The sequence below is a fragment of the Planococcus citri genome, chromosome 2 (assembly GCF_950023065.1).
Source record: "Planococcus citri chromosome 2, ihPlaCitr1.1, whole genome shotgun sequence".
NCBI lineage: Eukaryota > Metazoa > Arthropoda > Insecta > Hemiptera > Pseudococcidae > Planococcus > Planococcus citri.
This window is the reverse complement of record NC_088678.1, coordinates 9,807,996-9,829,957: the sequence shown is the minus strand read 5'-3', so window position 1 is coordinate 9,829,957 and position 21,962 is coordinate 9,807,996. Positions and strand designations below refer to the sequence as shown.

Here is a 21,962-nt window from a genome sequence, read left to right as displayed (position 1 = left end):
TTTTTTTAGAGCACCCCACTTTGGGCACCCCTGAAAAAAGCGATTATGCATATTTTTTCAAATAAATTGAAGGATTTACATTTGGAACACACTGGCAAGAGCTCGATAATTTTTCACTCGATTTTACCAATAACTTTCAAAATTGAGCTTTTTTGGGCCAAATTCTGAGATTTTACTCTTCGAAAAAACGTTAAAATCACCTTTTCATGATTTCAACGAAGTAAAATCTCAGAATTTGGCCCAAAAAAGCTCAATTTTGAAAGTTATTGGTAAAATCAAGTGAAAAATTATCGAGCTCTTGCTAGTGTTTTCCAAATGTAAATTCTTCAATTTATTTGAAAAAATATGCATAATCGTCTTTTTCAGGGGTTCCTAAGATGGAGGGCTCTGAAAAAAGGGTTCAAAATTACAAATGTACACGGAGCTTAATTAAACTTTTTCATCTGGTTAATTGAATATATACTTCAAAACGTTACGTTTGGCGCAAATCGCAGGTTTCCAGCTATCCAAGGGTTTCCAAAAAATCCAAATTACAAAAAATTGGAAAATTGGATTTTTGAGAACCAGCGAAAATTTTTATTGAGCTGAAAATTTGGTAGGAGGAAGGTCTTTTAAATAATAATGAACTGTAAAAAGCTTTTTAGCGGGGTTCAAAGGGGTGGGTTCAAAATGGTGGTTTCAAAATTTCCCAAAAATTAAAACCCCCCGAATTTCTGCCCCCGAGGGTCGAAAATGGAAAAATTTTCCTGTATCATGTTTAACGGGTTCAAGCAGATATTTTACGCCAAAAAAGTTTTTAAAAATAATACTCAGTGGTTCCAAAAATTATTTTTTTATTCGCAACTTTGGGGACCCCTGGAGCCCAAAAAATGGTCATTTTGGGTGAAATAACCACGGATTCGTATTTGGGGCATTTATTACAACAATTTAACAGTGGTTCAGTCGATAACTGTCTGGGGCCAAAAAATGGCCTTATCGATACCCCTCCTTTTATAATTTTACAAAATTTGGGAAATTTTTCGGACTTGGAAGCAAATTGTGCAATTTTAAAACCAAAATTCCAACTTGGATCAAAATTGCCTCTTTAAAAGTACCTAATATTAGGTATGTATTTTTTGTGATCAGAAATGTGATTTTCTGAAATATAATAACACGGTTGATTATATCTACAATTCTACATATAAACGAACTTATGAAATTTTTGGTCCATTTTGAAAAAATTAAAACCCCAAATGAGCTTCAATTTTTCGTTTTAACGACCGAATTTTTTATTAAAGGAGGCCTCAGGGATTCTCATGCTCTCGTGAAAAGACATGTTCAAAATCAGTGACCAAGTCATCGAGGGTTCCACTTGAGAGACATTTTTTTACCATGAACTGAAGAATTTTTATTTACATTTTCAGGTCAAATTTCAATTTTTTATCTACTGTTTTTTTTTCTTTATTAAATTACCTACTTACATTTTATTTTCAATTTTGTCACGTAATAATTTAATTTTTATACATTTACGTATACGGAGAAAAATACGAATTCCGAAAGATGTATTCTGTGACAGTGGGGGGGGGGGTTATTGATTATCTTAATGATAGAATAACATGAATAATGAGAATTGAGAATTTGAGAATTACTAGGTTGGTATAGTTCTAAAAATGAATGAAAAATTCCAAGATTTTATGTGTCTAGAAAGAATTTTTGAATTCAAATAGATTAAAGAGCCTTTTTTCAGGTATTTTTGTTTTAAGATACTCTGCATTTACCTAAAGAGTGACATTTTTTGTATCTATATATTGCTTATTTACTTACTGATTTTTGTGTGTTTTTGATTTACATGTGTTATTGTGGTTTTTTTATAGAGTACGTTTTTAAAAAATTACCCAATGATTGGGTAGGTATAATTTGTAAACTGAATATAAAAAAAAAACTTCAAGATTTAATGTATTTATCTCAGGGAAAATTTTGAATTCAGAAACCCATCCTTCGATGGTGGTTTTGTGAATCGTAACTTTCTAAAGTAATCATTATGCCATTCAAGAGCTTTTTTCCAGGCTTGAAGATTGAAATGATGATGTGCAAATATTTATTTTTTTAAAGACGCTTTGCATTTACAGGGTGATATTTTTATACTTACGTATTTACTTATGTATTTTTGTGTGCATTTTTTAATTTAAGTACATTAAGTATGTACTTATGGTTAGTTACTTTTTTTAGAATGGCATTTTTTGTGTATTATAAGCAGAGGGGAAAATACATCCATAAAATTTTACTCATCAATTTGAAAATTAAAATTCACTAAATATGTACTCCAATTTTTATATGCTGATTCGATTGGAGGTGGTTTAAAGCTGTTCTGGAGCCTCCGGCCATGTTTGAAAATTTAAGATCATCAAAAATTATATCGCACCTCGAGAGTATTAAGGTCACATCTCAAAAAAGTGTTTAATTTACAGGAGAGTGATTTTCTTTTTTTAAAAAACTTGATTCATTATTTTCATCAACTTATAATTAATTGTGAGGAATGAATAGCACCTCATTTTAAAGATCTGGTATCCTACCTTCATTTAGCATAAGAACACTTTGAAAAATAAAATCTTAAAGAGGAAATATTTCAATGTTTGGAAAACATTTTGAGTTAGAACCTTTCATTAAAGTTGATGTGGAGGCGAAAGGAAGCGTCCAAAAAAAATTTCATGTTAACAAAGTTGTAGAGAATTAAATTTCCAATCGACATAATGTCGTTAGATTTTTTCTAGAGTGCTTAGTTTTTGAGTTTTTCTCAAAAAACTAAAATTTCATGATATGTGCAAATTCATTTTTCTGAAAAGTGATCAATTTTAAAAAATTTTTCCATTTGGTACAAACCAATAAAAAATGCACTCCTTGTGACTATTTCTAACTGACAAACATTCAAAACAATCAAAACCATTTGTTAACACTTTGTATGTACGAAATTTGCTCAAAAAAGGTGGAGTTTTTTGAGATGTACCCTTATAACTCCGAACAACTTGCAATGTTGTTGAGATTTTGAGTTAGGCCATTTGGGTTTTTTACAAGATCTAGATAATGTACCCAACTCAAAGTGTAATTTTTGGTTGAGGGGGGTCATACAAACCCCAAAAATGCAAAAACGTCAAAATCAATTTTTTTGAGATGTGACCTTATTACTCCCGAGGTGCGATATGTACCATAATACGGTCCAAATCTACTCAAGCACAATGATTGGTGCTTGTTAGTGTTAAGAAATACGAAAATTAAAAAGAAAAGTTCAAATATTCCAGAAACACTCATAATACTCAAAGCGTATGAAAAATGCAAGTTTTTAATTTTTCTGAACAGAACCAAGTTTTGAGTAAATTTGGTTCTGTTCTACAGAGTTACAAAATGTACCAATTATCGACCCCCCTCCTTAAATCCGACCTCCCATCTAACTCGCCTGATAATGCCACAACATTTTTGGAAAGACATTTTTCTTATTCATTTTTCACAGAAAAAGCGAATGAGACCAAAATCACCGCTGTAAATTATTTAAAGCTGACCCTTGAACGAATAATTAGTGCTAATTACTTTTTGGATAATTTCAACGGCGAGTTTTCAAATTTCTGGTCAAAGTTACGATCATCAAGTGCCCCAAATTCGACCCCCCCCCCCCATTGTTTTGGCAATTTCAAGACTTTATTTTTTGCTATACAGACATGCCAAAAGATAAATCAAAATCGTAAGAAATCGGCCGAAGTTTCCGGTAAAATTTTTTAAGGTACCTACTTTTATGTTGATATGTCAAGTAATAAATATCTGTTTTAACATCTTCAGACTTTGATTTTGGTGTTTTTTACTCATTTTTAAATTTTAACATGGTTTTTGAGGAGGTTGATATTAGGGTCACTTTTTTTTTGGTAAGTGACCAATTTTCATAATTTGTGAAAACGTTCTAAATACTTTATATTCAGGTATTAAGCAATAAATATTTGTTTTAAGGCCTTCAGACTTTGATTTCGGCGTATTTTTTACTCATTTTCAACACTTTTTTCAAGGGGTCGATATTTGGGTCACTTTTTTTTTTGTTGAATTTTTGAACTTTTTTGGAAAATGTAAAAAAATGATAGTAAATGAAAATGTTGGGTCTTGGGGTTTTGGGATGTTGATGTAGACATGTCAAGTTATCGTTTAAGTCATCGCCGACATTTCCAGCTCAATTTGGCTCCGAGAAATTCAAAAAATAAACTAGGAGAATGATAATTTGTACCTTCACCCCAATATCAAGAAAATTATGATTGAATTTGAAAATTGTTGAAATCCGAAAAGTCAAATTCTTTCATTACAATTGATGTTGTTTTCTACTGTTCAAATCACAAATTTTCCAAAGCTTTTGCCCTCGCTTTGCTCGAGCCATTCAAGATCCTGCGTTTACAAATGTTAAGAATGTGAAAATTCAACAGAAAAATTCCAGAAATACCTACTCATAATATTCAAAGCGTATGAAAAATACAATTTATTCAATTTTTCGGAACAGAACCATTAGATTTTCAATTTTTTTTTTGATACTCACCTACCACAGTGCTCACCACGTTAAAATTTTGATGATTGCTGCAAAATTAAAATTTTTTGTCTGCAAAAGTACGATGAACCCATCCTCTCAAATAGCATAACTTGTCTTTTCTTCGCCCTGCCCCCACTGGTCATAAAGTTTCTCTGGGCAGCCCTGATCTTCCATATTTCTGTAGCCTTACATTAGTACTTCAGTCGTCCAATTTGTGTGCTCCCCCCCCCCCTAATAGAAACCATTTGCGACGTCACTGTGTATATACATGTATTGGGTCCGCAAGTAATAAGAAAGTTGACAAAAAATTCTAAAATAAGACCCCGCATAACCTTGAAGATATAGCTGCCTAATAAACTGCGTGAGTACGTGAGTAGGTATATGTGCGCAAAATTCGTTCGCATACAATTCACCAATATAAAAATAACAAAGTCTCGTCTAACGGAATTTTTTCATAATTTAGTTTCATCTCTTCATTTATCACACGATGTAGCCTATATTTTTAATGCAAACAATTTAAATAAGAAAGAGTTGGTTCAATTTTCTATTGGTGGAATAAGATCAGTGTAAAATGTGAATTTGCATGTGCAATACTTTTCAAACCATGATGCAGAAAAATTGGCAGTTTTGTTTATGAAATTAATACCATGCTCCATTTTAAGAATACCATGATTTCACGTGAGTACCTCCTTGAATATTTTGTGATTACTTAGATTAAATTACGACATGAATCTGACACAATAAATATTCAGTGCTCATGCTCAGTACTTACCTGCTTATGAGAAAAAATGCCAAGATTCCATTTCAATGTCACTTAGGTACTCTACTATTTATAATTTGACAAGTCACATTCCTGCTACTTAATACATTTTTTTATCACTTTTTATTCAACTTATTTATTTATTTATTTATTTATTTTAAAGGCTATTTGTTACAAGGAGGAACAGTAACAAACGCTTTGAAATTCGTTGCATCAACGTGGCTCACAAGTTTCATAACTGCAGCATATTGTCAATATGAAAAAGATCAAAACGAGAGATTGATTTCTTGCAAATATTTTGAGAAGAATAATGGCAGAAGTTGTAACCAAATGGAGTTCATCATAGATGGATCCGTTTTTGAATATGGAGCACAGCAGTTCACTCACTTAACAGAAATAAATCTTACCGTCGGCCATTATATCGTCGAAACTGAACATACCGATGAATTTTATTTGTGTAAACAAATTTACAATCCAACAGCATATTATTATGATGATAGATGTCTACTCATTATTTTTTCCATGGTATTTCTATTCTTTCATATAATTCTTAATTTTAATAAGGGTTATTTTAAAATTTGGCAAAACCAACTTTTATTCTTTTATTCAATAGGATTAATGGTGATGTATGTGTTATTCATGTACATCTATCTACAATACCCAGCCTCGAATATCCCATTTAATATTGCTAAAATTTTTTGGACCAATCACTTTTTGTGGACGACGTTAATCTTAACAGTATTTTGTCACGAAGCGTTCGGCATGGGCAACCGATCCGAAAATGTAACTGAAGGGATTCCAAGTCTAAAAAGTGATTTATTGATTCTTTTCAGTTTATTTGGATCTGCATTAACCATATGTCTGCCTTTAATATATTTAATCTTTTTGGAAAAACATAAAAATCAGTGCCCTTCAATTCCTGGACATTTGGGTGTGCCAGACGAGCCTGCAGAAAATGCAGATTTTTTGACATTAATAGTATTTCTTAGTCTATTTTTCTTCATGCCAGTAATAGTCGTTGTGGGGATAGTTTGCGTACTGAGTGATTTTAAGAATGCACCGTGTGATCCTGAAGAAACGAGACGAGCTGTTTTGGCAAAAATGCTATCATTTGTGGGTGTTCATTTGATATTGTATCATGGTTGCAGAGCGTATTATAGAGATAAAAATTCGTCCACTGTGTTTGGTCGGTTCGTAAATATTGAAATGATGGCACAGTTGAGTATAGATTATCATGGTGTGCTCGTATTTTTTGTGTTTTTTATTCGCAGAAGAATGCTACTAGTTCTTTTTTTACTAGTATTTATTTCCGTGTTAGTAGTTTTCTACTTGTAGTTAAACCACTTGTAGTACTACTCGTAGTAGTTGAATTGCCACTAGTACTGCTAGTGAAACTACTAGTCAGTGGCGGATTGGCCTATGATGTTGATTGGCGATTGCCAAGGGCCCCTAAACACCAAGGGGACCCCAGAGTCCCATGTTTTTGCCCTTGCCAATTCTCATCTCTAAACTAAAAAAATCTCAGGGTGAAACTTCCTTAAATTCAAATAATGAAAATAACAATTTTTTATTTGTAGGTACTTATTTCATCTTAAAAACTCGGTCATTTTATTTGTCGAAAATGATATTTTTTTTTTCTTATACCATTCGGAAAATTGTCATTCAACACCGCTCCCCTCCTCAGAAAAAAAATACAAAAAAAATTGTACCACTGGCATTCAAGTATCCGAACCTAGGAAAAACAACAGGAGAAATATTCGGGGGGGGGGGGTAAATTTTGAGGGTCCCATTCGGTGCATCTGGCAGGGGTCTCCAACCGACTCAGTCTGGACCTGACTAGTACATTTGAAAACTAGTGCATAATAGAAAATACATAATTATGTACTAGTAAAAATACTACTATAGTTAAACTATAGTACATGAATGTATTTATGTACTACTACCCGCGCAGCACAAGCGATGCCAAAGTTGATGGAACAGACAAGATCTCTAATCCGTCACTTGTCGACACTACATTTGTTGACACCAATGTCGATAAATGGCAAGTGAGAAGTAAATATCAAAATCGACTGTCGTCTCCCTTAATTTTATGTCTCGACATAGGTGTAATTTTTTTGAGCCTAAAAGATGCAAGTTTTGATTGAAAATGTGTGAAATGTGCCCAAAACTCTTTTTTTGATTCAAGTAAAATTATTCTCAAAAATATTTCACCCTAAAAAATTTTTTGAAAGAAAAAAGTTGCCCTGGGTAGGGATTGAACCTATAGGTTTTGCCACACACTTCTGTCACGTTATCTAACCATTAGACCATTGCCGCTGTTGAGTGGAGAGGCCTTGAAAGAATATTCAGTCTGTCTTATTCTGGACTTGGAAAATTTTTCTTATTGTATTGTCGACTGAGACATCGACAAATGAGTCGGCAACACTTCCAAATTTCTAAAAATATTTTATAGGTCTTGTAATCAACATCAACTTCCTCATCAATATTAACCAGATGATTGATGTCGATTACAAGATCTACAGAAGTATCTACTCGATGACGACATTTTGTAGATACTTTTGTAGACCCCATAATCGATATCAAAATTTAGGTCGTCTTGCCGATGCCAAAGTTGATGACAATTATTAGATCGACAAAAGTAACTATACAAGATCAAAATTTTGTAGATGCTTCCGTCCATATTATAGTCGACATCAACTTCGGATCAACAAGATGACCTGAATTTCGATATTGATCATGGGTCTACTAAGGTATCTAAGTACAACCCTATTCACAAAAATTATGCGATAGCAAGGTTAAAACGCATGCTTTTATGCATAGCACAAGCATGTGTGAATTTGGACTTTTTTCAAAAAAAGCATGCGATTCAGCCTCCGAATATCATGTGTAAAAGCAATGTTAAAGCATGTAGAATGAAATAAAAATTGAAAAATTTTTTGCCCTGGGAGGGGATCAAACCCGGGATTCACAGTTTCTAGTTTCCCATGTTACCTAACCCACTCGGCCACTTCACTGCTTGCAAAGAGTGGAGTTATTTCCCCATAAATGTTTGCACTTTTTGGACTTGGAGAAAAATGTTAAAATTTAATAAGCTCACAACGCACAAGCATTTATGTGGAAATAACTTCACTCTTCGCAAGCGGCGAAGTGGCCGAGTGGTCTAGTTGACGTGGAGAAATAGAAACCTGCGGGTCCCAGGTTCAATTCCCACCCAGGGCAGAAATTTTTTAAAATTTTTCTTTCATTTCACCCCGTACAACAATGACCATGCTAATTTCGATGTGAATGTCGACCCATCCACATCCGTCACTTTTGGATGCCACATGTCGATGTGAATTTCGACTCAGTGTCGAGCCACTTGTTGATGTAATTGTCGACCAATGTTGATCAGCATTTATGCCGACAATTGGCTCGACACAGGGTCGAAATTTACATCGACATGTGGAGTCCAAATGTGACGGTTGTGGATGGATTGACATTGGCATCAAAATTTACATCGACCTACAGCTATGCAAAATTGTTAAATTTTAGTTTCAAAATCGAAATTTTTTTCCAAAAATCATTTTCTCTTACACACTTTTACACTTAGGTGGCCATTGCTCATGCTGAAAACGAAAGCAGCATCAATGCGGAGGCCACCTCCGGGAAGTACAAACAGAAAGCCCATATTCAGTATAGTTGAACATTAAACTCTTTATACTGAAAGGTGCAATAGGTTATCTAAGAGTACTAAACTAACACATTTTCATGTCAAGGACATGTCGATGTTAATGTTGATGTGAAATTCGACATCAACAAATACATCCACAATATCAACTTAATTTTTCAAATTTGAGAAATCTTTGAAAATTTCTCCAATGTTAGTGTTGATGTATTTGTGGACGATCGACTTTCACATCAACATAACATTGACAACTCCAAACTATGGAAAAGTGAATAATTTTATCAAGGCCATTAAAAAAATTTTCTCCCTTCAAACAAAGATCATCTTTTCAAATGTTTACTGAGCTTTTAAACACTGAAACAGAAATTTTGATTCTGAAAAATTGGTCGACATAGTTGTGGATGTAAATTTTGAGCATCGAATTTTACATCAACATGTCGACAGCGCATGTCGAGGTATCAGAAATAATGAGAAAATTTCGAAAATTTTCATTAACCTGGCTTCTTTACGGACAGAAGATTCCTATTAAATAACTTATTGGTCACTTTTCCATCATCATGTTGGAAAAAACCTCAGTCGATGTAAATGTCAACGTCGACAATTGTTGTACGGGACATGCTTTAACATTACTTTTACTCATGCTATTCGCAGGCTGAATCGCATGTTTTTTATGAAAAAAGTCCAAATTCACACATTACGAATCTACACGCCTGTTTTTATGTATAATTTTGTCAATAGGGAATATATATCGAAATCTTGCACATGACTGTAGATACAAATGTAGACAGCAATGACGACCATCAGCATTTTCATCATAGTTTTTGAAAATAGTGTCAATTTTTAATCAATTATCTTAAACGTAGTTAGATTAACCCTCTTGTGGATAATGTGCCGACTTTTTTCAATCAACAATCATGTAAAATCATGTTGATACTTTTGTCAAGGCCACTGATGATCTCGTCAGTGCTACAAGGGTAGTACCATACTAGTAGTTAATTTCAAGGAGTAGAGGAGTATACACCTTCACTCATGGCTGACTACAGATTAGGAGTTTGAAGTGAAATAATAAGGTTGACCAAAACCAATTTTTTGTTAATTTTTTTTTCACTTTTTCGCAATGAATTTGAACAGGGATAAACGAAAACGATGATTTATTAATGTTTTTTTCTTTTTATTTGATGAATTTTTGCAATTTTTTATAGCCATGAAAAATTTTTAAAAACATTATTTTCTGTAACAAATTGGTAGAGATTTTTTTCTATTACACTAGGCAACGATTTTGAACTTTTTTTTTAGGCTTGAAGATTGAAATGATGATGTATTTATTTAAATTTATTTGTTTTAAGACGTTTTGCATTTACAGAGTGATATTTTTATACCTACCTTTACTTATTATGTTTTTGTGTGTATTTTCTAATTTTTCTACCTACAAGTGTTACCTAGGTGTTTTTTAAAGGATTTTTTCGTCAGACATAACATGTTTTATAATCTACATTAAAAACGTCATATCTTGTTACTGACTTAATTTTTTGAAATTTAAATGGACTACATTTTTCCACTCCTCGGTGTGAGTTATAATTCGACCCTGAACTCGTTTTTGAGATTTTTCGACTTACCTGGTTCTTTCTCTGAACCATTTAAATAATTCGAGTAGTTTAGAGATTTAACATATCTACTTATAAAAACTCAGAAAATCAAAAGTCACTCTTCATTATTTTCTTTAAAATTTTAAAAACATTGGTATTATTGGACGTAGGGGGTCTTAAATTCATCAAAAAAAAGAGCTGAAATTTGAAATCAGCACCTCCAAGCCCCCTGGACAAATTTATAGAGGCTCCAGCGCTGACATAAAAATCAAAACCTGTTAATAACTTTTAAAAATGGCACAGAAATACACTTTTTGCAGCTAAAGAAAGGCGATAACGAGACTCGAAAAGTCGAAATTCCTAAAATGCACATTTAGGTCACCTCTCTCCCGATACTTGTTCCGAATTGCAGCCACCTAAGTCAATTTGGAAGGGCGAGAAGGCATGACACAGGATTTTCAAGGTCAAAAATCACCTTCCTCTTCACCCCCTCCCGAAAATTTTAAAATTCGCGAATTTCGACTCAACATCATCCCCACTCAAACCCCTGAATTGAATTGAATTGAATAAATCTTTATTTAAGGACGCCTTTCAATTCAATGTACAAACCAAACCTAAATACCGAATTTTTGAACAAATTTTGTTGAAATCTCCCTGGCTGTGATACATAGTATTAAGTCCGGCAAAAAATGAATTAGGTAATATTCGTAAAATATCCACTATCCACACCATATGTACTTGCAAAATATTTGCAGGTCATTTTTCAACTCGTGAAAAAATGGAAAAAATTGATACTTTTATGTGAAAAAATTTACTTATTTTTGGCAAGATCGTAAACAGCGGGGAAAATACAATACATAATTCAAAATTCAAAATTTCAGATAAGTAATTGAAAATTTTTGTGCTTGGGAAAAATGTTTTTATTTTTTCGCATTATTTCATCTACTTAAGTACTATCTATATAATTAGGTAAATTTCAAGAATAAAAAAAAAAATCATGATGATATCGGTAGGTAAATCACCCGTGAAAGTGACGTGCTCGTATATTGGGTACGCAAGAAATGAGAAAATCACTTTTAAAAAATCTAAAATAAGACTGTGGTACAACCTTGAACATGGCTGCATCATAAACCACGTGAGTAATGCATGTGCGCGAAATTCGTTCGCATAAAATTTGCCAATATGAAAACAACAAAGTCTCGTCTGACGGAATTTTTTCATAATTTAATAGTTACACCTTTTCATTCATTCTCATACAATGTGTTTTTAATGCAAACCATTTAGATAAGAAAGTTTCTATAATCCATTTATCAAAATTATTAGTGAAGTAAAATCTGCGTGAAATGTGAGTTTTCATCTGCAATACCTTTCAAACCACGATGTAGAAAAATTGACAGTTTTGTTGATAAAATGAATACCTTGCTTTATTCTAGGAATACCATGATTTCACGTGAGTACCTCCTTTAATATTTTGTGATTACTTAGATTACCATAAATTACGTCATGAATCTGGGCTTTTTGGGACAACGGTCATAATATGAACTTACACTACGTAGAGTATAGGTAGTGATATTATCTAAAAGGAGATAACAGAATTGTATCCCATAGATTTGACCGAACCCAATGGTGGTAGGTACATGTTCAGGAGAAAAAAAAACATCATCAACACAATAAGATTGCCTAATTTGATAATAAAGGGGCTGCACTGGATTTTTTTTTGAAACTGTGGTGATTAAACTTTTCATTGAAAAAATTGCGATTACATAAATTATTGGTTTGATGAAAAGTACCTAGGTAAAAAGTTGTGGGATAAAAAGCCAAGGTGGTCCATTTTACTACCATTTGGGTGCTCTTCTATTTACACAATTTGACTGGTCACATTGTCACATTCCTGTTATTGTTAAATTTTTTCGTCATTTTTTATTTTATATTATTATTTTTTTCAAGGCTATTCGTCACTAGGAGGAACAATAATGATTGCTTTGAAATTCGTTGCATTAACGTGGCTCACAAGTTTTATAACTGCAGCATACTGTCAAATGGATAATTCAAGCTCAGAATCGAATTGCACCATCACCATTTTTGAAGGTCCTTCGCCCAGTACCCCAGTACGCGAATTTCATTCAAAAATGATAGACAGTTGCCCAGAAAATTACGAAAATGAAGATATTCTCACACGCTGTGAACATATCAATGACGGTTTGGATGGATTGGATAACAAATTATTCACTCCGACCATAAACTACGTCACAAACATCACCTATATGAATAAATTTTGCGCCACATGTAACAACGACAACGATACCAAAGCGATAGGCGCATTCGCTTATTGGACCAGTTTCACATCTTTGGAATACCCATGCGATTATTACGGGTACACATCAAAAATAAAGGCATCAGAAATCAATGATCTCGACAAATGGACGCAGACTTTTATCAGCAATGGAATGTCACTGGAAACGCGTCATGAATATTATGACCGTAAACTACAGTGCTCCAGGAGGAAAGAATGGCCTATAAACTTGCTACGTAAAGTGATTGGTTGTTTAGTGTCTTATTTGGAAATAGGTCAAAATGAGAGATTGATTTCTTGCAAATATTTTGAAAAGAATGGCAGAAGTTGTAACCAAATGGAGTTCATTGTGAATGGGTTCGTTTTTGAATATCGTTCGCGGTTCGCTCGCTTAACGGAAATAAATCTCACTGGAGGCGATTATGTCGTCCAAACTGAAAATACTGATGCATTTTATATGTGTAAACAAATTTACAACCCGGGATATTGGGGCAAAATTTTACTGAATATTGTTTCCATGACATTTCTATGCATTCATCTAATTCTTAATTTCCATAAGAAGTATTTTCAAATTTGGCAATACCAATTTTTATACGTGTATTCAATAGGATTGATTGTAATGTATGCGTTATTTATCTACATGTACCTGAAATTTCCAGTCTCAAATGTTCCATTGAATCTTGCTAAAATTTTCTGGACATATCACTTTTTATGGACGACGTTAATTCTAACTGTATTTTGTCACAAAGCGTTCTGCACGTGCAACGAATGCAAAAATTTAACCAATGGGACTCCACTTAAAAATAATTTATCGACTGTTTTAATTTTATTTGGACTTGCATTAACCATATCCCTGCCTTTGATGTATCTACATTTTTTGGAATCACATGAAAATCAATGCCCTCCAATTCCTGGTCATTTTGCTGTGTCAGACGTGCCTGCAGAAAATTTACACTTTTTGAAATTAATCGTGAATCTTAGTCTATCTTTCTTCATGCCTGCAATAATTGTCGTGGGAATAATTTTTTTACTGATTGCAAGATCACTAATAAATTCTCCACCTGTTTTCGTAAAAATGCTATCATTTGTGGGTATTCATTGGATATTGTATAAACGTTGCACAGAGTGTTATGAGAGTGAAAATTCGTACACTGTGCGTGGTTCGTTCACAAATATGGATATGATGGCACAGTTGAGTATCGATATTCACGGTGTGCTTGTATTTCTTGTGTTTTTACCTTACAATAGACTGATTGATAGTATGTTGAGCAAGTTTGGATGTGAACCTGGAAATGATAGTCAGCAGGGTGATGATGGTGCTATAGAAACGACTACATAATTTATGTCTTGGTCTGAGAAAGAACTCACTACCTATTGGGAGGAGAGGGGGGTTGGGGGGTTGAAAATTTTAAAACTTCGTAGAAAAAACAAGAGAGGGCCCTATGTGAAATTTTTTCAGAAATTTTGTTACACCCTAAGGTGTTACATAATCATTTTTGTGGAGCTCAAAGACAGATGCAACATGCTAAAATTCAAGGTCAAAATCTTTTGAAAAAATATACGATTTTTCGTTTTTGAGCCTTAAACGTGGGTGGTATGAAAATGAACTGAAACTAAAAAACTGAAAACCAAAACTGAAATGCTAAAGTTTTGCCATCACTGTGTCCATGCTGAAAAATTCTGAAAAAGTTACCGTCTATTTACATACTATGATGATTTTTGTACGGTTTTGATTTACATTGTATTGTGTTGCTGTTGTTTTTTATAGAATACTTTCAGAAAAAATTACCCAATCATTAGGTAGGTATAATTTGAAAATTAAATGAAACAATTCTCAAGATTTGATGTATCTTGGGGAAAATTTTGAGCTCAGAAATCCATCCTTCGATGGTCTGAAATAATCATCATGCGATATACGAGCTTTTTTTCAGGCATGAAGATTAAAATGATAATGAATTTAATTCCTTTGTTTTAAGACATTTTGCATTTACAAGGTGGCATTTTTATACCTGTACAGTACTTATATGTTTTTGTGTGTATTTTTTAATTTAATTAGTGTAAATGTGTTACCAACTATTTTTTTAATGAAATTTTTGTCAGTTATAAGTAACATGTTTCATAATTTTTATTAAAAACTTCCTAGCCTGTCACTCAAGTTTTTCAAAATCTAAATGGGCTACACTTTTCCACTCCTCGGTGTGAATTTAATTTGACCCTGAACTCATTTTTGAAAACTTTTGACTCATCTGGTTCTTCCCCTGGACCCTTTCGAGTAGGTACCTAATTTTAATTTATACCCAATTTAGAGATCACTCACATTACTATTCGCGTTTCACACTATTTCTTTCAGTCATTTCGGTTAGCATTTGTTTAGTAGTGAATGTCTAGGATGTTTTTTTTTTTTTTTTTTTTTTTTAGAAGTTCTTTGGAAAAAACAGCATTATTGATGTTTTTACTCAAATTTGATGAAAATTGAGATTGATCGCCCATGCACCAATTACCTATATAGAGTACTAAAAACTCAGAAAATCAAAAGTCACATCAAACTTTTTCCTTTCAAATTTTTAAACCTAGGTATTATTGGATTTAGAGACCCTCATTTTTTAAAAAAAAGTTGAACTTTGAAATCTGCACCTCTGAGCCCTCGGAGTCAATTTGAAGTTCATCCAGCGATGACACAAAATCAAAACCTGTTACTAATTTTTAAAACGAGGCAGGAAAATACACCTTTTGCTGCTGAAAAGAGATGAGGTGTTAAAAATTTGAAATCCCCAAAAGGCACACCTAGTTCACACCCCTCTCCCGCTGTACGTTCCGAATTTCAGCTCCGTAGGTTAATTTTGAAGGGTGACAGTCATGACACAGGATTTTCAAGGTAAAAAAAAAACACGAAAAGACATATTATTTTCTCTCTCTCCAAAAATTGCTTTAGGAGGCTGCTCTTTGGGAACGGTATGCAACTTTCAATTTTCTATCGAGGGGTTTTTAATTTAATTTTTTTAGGATTTTACCCTCCTCTTCACCCTCTATCAAAAATTTTATCATCCGCGAGTTTCGACTCACGATCATCCCCACTCAAACTCCTTCAATTCAATATAAAACCAAACCTAAATAGAGATTTTGAGCGAATTTTGTTGAAATCTCCTTAGCTGAGATGTTTTCATAGTCTGGTAAAAAATTAATAAAATAATATCCACTTCAGGCATGCAAAATATGTGGTCATTTTTTAACTTAAGTATGAAAAAGTGGACAAATGGCATCCTCAATACTGTAAAAAAAATTTATATTTATACACTTCACTCTGAAATAAATAGAAAAATTTGGTATTTTTATCTGGAAAATTTTACTTTGCTCGGGCAAAATCCATTCCTTTTTTTGCATTATTTTACCTACTCACTAGGGCAATTTCAAGAGTGAAGAAATCGACTTAAGCTACATAAAAAACAATTCTGCTCTACTTATTGAATGGTTTTATAAATTTTTTCATCTGCTGAAGCACAAATTTTCCAAAATCATGATGATGATGTCGATTTTGTTTGTCAAAATTCGACCAAAGTAATCAGCTCCGAAATCTTGGAACAAAACATAATTTTATTCTACTCGTAGACTTTCGAATGGAAACCTCTGAAATACGTTATAGCACCCAGTCAAGTTGAATGAAAATAATTAGATAATACCTAAGGGAAACTTCTTGAGGTGTCATCATTCGATTTAAACGGGACCGTGATTTTTGGAAAGAGCATAGTTTAAAACCCTCAAAACCAAATCATCAGCTGTTCAACTTCATTTTTTGAATTTTGGCGAACGTTTAAAAATTCAAATTTGGCTGTTTTTAGTGATTTATGTTTAAAAAAAAAAAAAAAAAAAAAGTACGTACATGATCAGAAAAAAATGATCAAAGTAAGTCCTAAAAGTAATATTAATTCCCCAAATCCAAATTTCTCCATTTTCAGCCATTCTGAAGCCTCCAGCGCAATTTTTCAATTTCTACAGAATTTTGAATAAGCTCCAGAAGGCGTGAATATGAAGTTGGGCAGCTAAAAATCGAGTTGTGTGTTACACTCGACCTGTTTAACGAGTTTATCGACATTTGAACGGATTTTGGGAGTGACGCCTCAAGAAGGATTCTTTGACCAAATTTTTACGTAAACAAAAATGGTCAAAAATCAAAAATTTCTCGTTTGCGAGGAAATTTTCGAAATTTGCGTGAATCATTGTATTTCGTCCAGAGTCATTTGCAAAAATTCTGGAATCTCCAGCGCGATTTTGAATTTTTCCAGAATTTTTAATTTGCTCCAGAAGGAATTAATATGACGTATTTTCAAAATTTCCTCTCAAAAGGGAAACTTTTGATTTTTTGGATATTTTTATTATGAAAAAAGCTGGTCAAAAAAAACAATGTTGAGGTGTCGTTCCCAAAATCGGCGCAAATGTGGATAAACTCGTGAAACAGGTCAAGTACATATAACACACAACTCGATTTTTAGCTGTCCAACGTCATATTCACGCCTTCTGGAGAAAATTCAAAATTCTGGAGAAATTGAAAAATTGCGCTGGAGGCTCCAGAATGCCTGGAAATGGTGAAATTTGGATTTGGAGAATGATTATCAGTTTTAGGACTTATTTTGATCATTTTTACTGATCATGTAGGGGAAGCTGTTGTTGTGTTGTACCACGGAACAATTTTTCGTTTTTTGCGCCCAGCGTTGAGAATTCAAAATTTTAGTAATTTGTGTTTAGCCCATGTGAAAGAGCGTTTAAAAAGGAATAAATTACGTGTATAGAAAATTCCATTCATAACATACTATGGCCACAATTTGCATTCAAAAAATTGAAAATTTTCGTTCCGTGGTACATTGGGGTAATGTACCAGGGAACACCACATAATGCACTGTGAAACGCAATAACTTTTTCACTAAAATTTTTTTGGAAGCTCCTGATTAACGATTTGAAACTATTGCTTATCGATTCCAGACTTCGAAAGCACTATTTGAGGTCTTTAAATCTCAATTTCATCAAATTTTGAGTTTTTCATAAAAAATGGGTCAAATTTGAATTTTTGAAAGTTCAAAAGTAAAAAAATGAAGCTAATTTGTGCTGGTGGTAAATTTTCTGAAGCAATGTCTACCTATTTCAATTTTTTGATGCTTTACTTCGTGGCATAGCTAAAAAAAAGTAGTAAGAAATGCAAAAAATTGGTGTTCCGTAGTACATTAGGTCACTTTGTTCCAAGGTACAAGACCCCATGAAAATTTGGAAAAAAAATTATTTTGAAAAAAGTTGATGTTTTCAAGCTTATCCAAGAACGCTAATCGGTAGCTGGTATAATGTACTAACTTACAACAGTGAAACAATTTTGAAATATTTTAATCTCTTATTGTCAGTAGTTTTAACAAAACCATTGAAATAATTACTTTTACATGCATAAAATACATTTTATCAATTTTTGTCACGAAGATGGCCACCAATTTTATGAAATTTTATATGGTGGGACTCATAATACTACTTCACATGTGTGTTACGTCAGATTGCCGCTAGGAGCGCTATGCGCTTCGCACCAGCAAAGTGTTCCCTGGTACATTATGGTCGGGGTACAACAGTCTCCCCTACGTGCTTTTTAAAAAAGGCATAAATCACCAAAAAACAGTCAATTTTGAATTTTCAAATGTTCGCCAAAAATCGAAAATGATGACAATTCAAGGGGTTCCCGTGTGAGTAAAGAACTCGAAACTTGAAAAAATAGGTAGGCATAAATTCACACGTCAACAAAAAAATCTAAAATAAGACTCTTGTATAACCTTGAACTTAGCTGCGTTTAATAAACCTCGTGAGTACAATTTACATGTGCGCGAAATTCGTTCGCATATTTAATTCGCCGATATAAAAATAACACAAAGTATCGTCCAATGGAATTTTTTCATAATTTTTTAGTTTCGTCTCATCATTTCTCACACAATGTGTTTTTAATGCGAACAATTTAAATAAAAAAGAGTTGGTTTAGTTTTCAATAATCCGTTCATCCAAATCAGTGAGATAAAATGTGAATTTGCATCCAGTCTCTGAATACCTATTCAAGCCACGATGAAGAAAAATTGACAGTTCTGTGGATAAAAATATTAATACCTTGCTTCATTTTTGGGATACCTACTAAGATTTCGCGTGAGTACTTCCTTGAATGTTTTGAGATTATTTAGATTAAATTATGACATGAATGTGACTGCACTTGGGTAAATTTTACAAGAAAAAAAATTGTACCCAATATGGTGGTACATGTTCAGGAGAAATAAAAACATTATCAACTTATTTTGCCAAACTTCGATAATCGATATTGAAGGGGTCGTGCTGTATTTTTCTTTTCAACCGGATGGTGATTAAGTAAAACTTTTCATTGAAAAAAATGCTGATCACAATGATCATACGACCGATACCTATACCTTAGGAAAATGGACCGCTCATAATCGTTTACAACATCAGTAATGTCATTCTAACCTAATCTTAAATTTAAAACATGGGCTATTGGATCTCGTAGTCCAAATCCAAGGTGGAAAAAGGTGGTCCAGATACTTGTAACTACCTTACAAAGTTGTATTTCACTTTTCAATACTTTCACCAAAATGAAAATTGTTCCTCTCATGTACTTAATATTTTAAGGTACTTATTTAGTTTCAGTCCATTTTAGTAACCTGACTTTTACCTGTTTTTTAAAACCTCAATTACCAAAAATAGGTAGGTACTTGGATTTGACAAGTCACTTTCCTGTTAATGTTAAATTTTTTCGTAATATTTTATTTTATCTGTATTATTATTATTTTTTTTTGAAGGCTATTCGTCACAAAGAGGAACAATGATTGCTTCGAAATTCGTTACATTAATGTGGCTCACAAGTTTCATAACTACAACATATTGCCAAATGGATCAAAATGAGAGATTGAGTTCTTGCAAATATTTTGAGAAGAATGGCAGAAGTTGTAACCAAATGAAGTTATATCGTGCTGACCAGCTCACTCACTCACGAGAAATTCTAACTGAGGTTGATTATATCGTTCAAAGTGAAAATACTGATGTATTTTATATGTGTAAAGATATTTACTATCCGGGATATTGGGGTAAAATTTTACTGACTATTGTATCCATGACATTTCTATTCATTCATCTAATTTTCAATTTCAATAAGGGCGGGTATTTTCAAATTCGGCTGAACCAACTTCTATACGGTTATTCAATAGGATTGATTGTAATGTATGCCTTATTTATCTACATCTATCTACAATTCCCAGTATCAGATATCCGATTTAATCTTACTAAAATTTTTTGGACCTATCATTTTATGTGGACGACGTTAATTTTAATTGTATTTTGTTTCGAATGTTGCTGCATGTGCAAGCAATGCGAAAATACAGCTGAAAGGACTCCACTTGAAAATTATCTATCGATTTTTTTCGTTTTATTTGGTTTTGCATTAAGCATATCCCCGCCTATAATGTATTTAAATTTTTTGGAATCACATGCAAATCAATGCCCTTCAATTCCTGGTCATTCGGTTGTGACAGACGTGTCTGTAGAAAATGTACAGTTTATAGAATTAATCAATATTACTGTACCTTTATTCATGTTTGTAATAGTTTCAGTGGGAATAATTTGCTTTATTTGCTTACTGATTAATAAATGGTGTGATTATCGTGATACGAGACCAGTAAGATCCCGATTAAATTCCGTAGCAGTTTACGTAAAAATTATATCATTTATGGGTATTAATGGTATATTGTGGGCTATTCACAGAGAGTACGAGTATTATGAAAATAAACATTTGTACACTACAGTTGATTCATCCACAAATATGAAAATAATCGCACAACTGATTATTGATATTCACGGTGTGCTTGTTTTTTTTGTTTTATTAACTGGCTGTAGCACGATTAATGGTATTTTGAACAAGTATGGATGTAAACCGAGAAATGCTACTCAGCAGGGTGATAATGGTGCTGCAGAAACAACAACTACACAATTTATGTCTTGATCTGAGAAAGAGCTTAGGTACTACCTTTTGTGTGTACCTATTTTAAATTGAAATGTCAAGTGATGTCATACCTTGTGGTGAAGCGAAAAATATATATATTTTTTAAATTTAATTAAGTAAGTATTTAAATTCTTTCAACAAATTTTTGAGGATTGAAAGCTTGTACATTGAAATGGATTTCAATACAGAACCTAACATTATCTTCATCGAAATATATTTTGAGGGGAAAAAATAATAAAAAATTGGCAACAGTTGTTTTCAATTTCTTCGGCAACTGAGAATATCCCCCATGATTTGGAGTCTGGTCTTTTCGTGAGGCTGATGAGGACACCAAAATACTTATTTCAAGAGCAGAAAAATCACCTACGTTTTGAGAAAGCCTTTCAGGATAAGATAGTGAAATCCGCATTTTCTTCAATTTTCACGAAACTCACCAAAAATGTTAGTTTTGATGTACCTGAAACCACTCTTAAAATTTTGTTGAGTCGACGCCCTCCCCCCTCTCTAACTCGACAAATGTGCCCATACGTGTTCAAAATTTAAAATTTAAATTTTTCGTTCTCCGGAGGGAGTGGTTCAAAAATTCGAAACTTTTATGTGTGTATGTGTTATTTTTTCATTAAAAAGATCATATGGCGGGTGGGGGGGGGGGCTTGCGGGGATTGAAAATTTGAAAAGTTTGTAGTAAAAACGAGGAGAGGATCCTCTGCGAAATTTTTTCAGAAATTTAGTTAGGTACACCCTTGTGGAGCTCAAAAAATCGATGATGCAACAATGAAACATGCTCAAAAAACTTCAAAATCTTGCAAAACAAAATCCCTCGTCGCGTGAGATCTAATTATTGAAAAATATTTAAGAACTGCCGATCCTAAGTGCAAAAAGCTTGGAAATTTGATATGCGAATGACCCTTTTCCCCCTCAAAATCTGAAAATTAATTATCGAGCATAGATCGATAGCTTTCTGTTTAAAATGTAGGTAAGCTGAAATTCGAAATCAGCGCCTTTAAAAACCCAGCAAACTATATGATTCACGAATTTTTCAATTTTTTGAAATTTAAGAACTTGATGTGGGCCTTATTTAGGAGGATTCTATCAAAAGATAAATTAA

The 21,962-nt window shown here is 33.1% G+C and overlaps 2 long non-coding RNA genes across 2 annotated transcripts; both read left to right on the top strand.

Annotated features, from left to right (window-relative positions):
* Positions 1-579: 579 nt before the first annotated feature.
* Positions 580-14,987, top strand: LOC135834556 (uncharacterized). The gene is made up of 3 exons (XR_010556694.1): positions 580-5,212; positions 5,458-11,994; positions 12,492-14,987. It is a non-coding gene; the product is annotated as an uncharacterized LOC135834556 (long non-coding RNA).
* Positions 14,988-15,283: 296 nt separating this feature from the next.
* Positions 15,284-20,961, top strand: LOC135834555 (uncharacterized). Its single transcript, XR_010556693.1, has 2 exons — positions 15,284-18,996; positions 19,659-20,961. It is a non-coding gene; the product is annotated as an uncharacterized LOC135834555 (long non-coding RNA).
* The last annotated feature ends 1,001 nt before the right edge of the window (positions 20,962-21,962 follow it).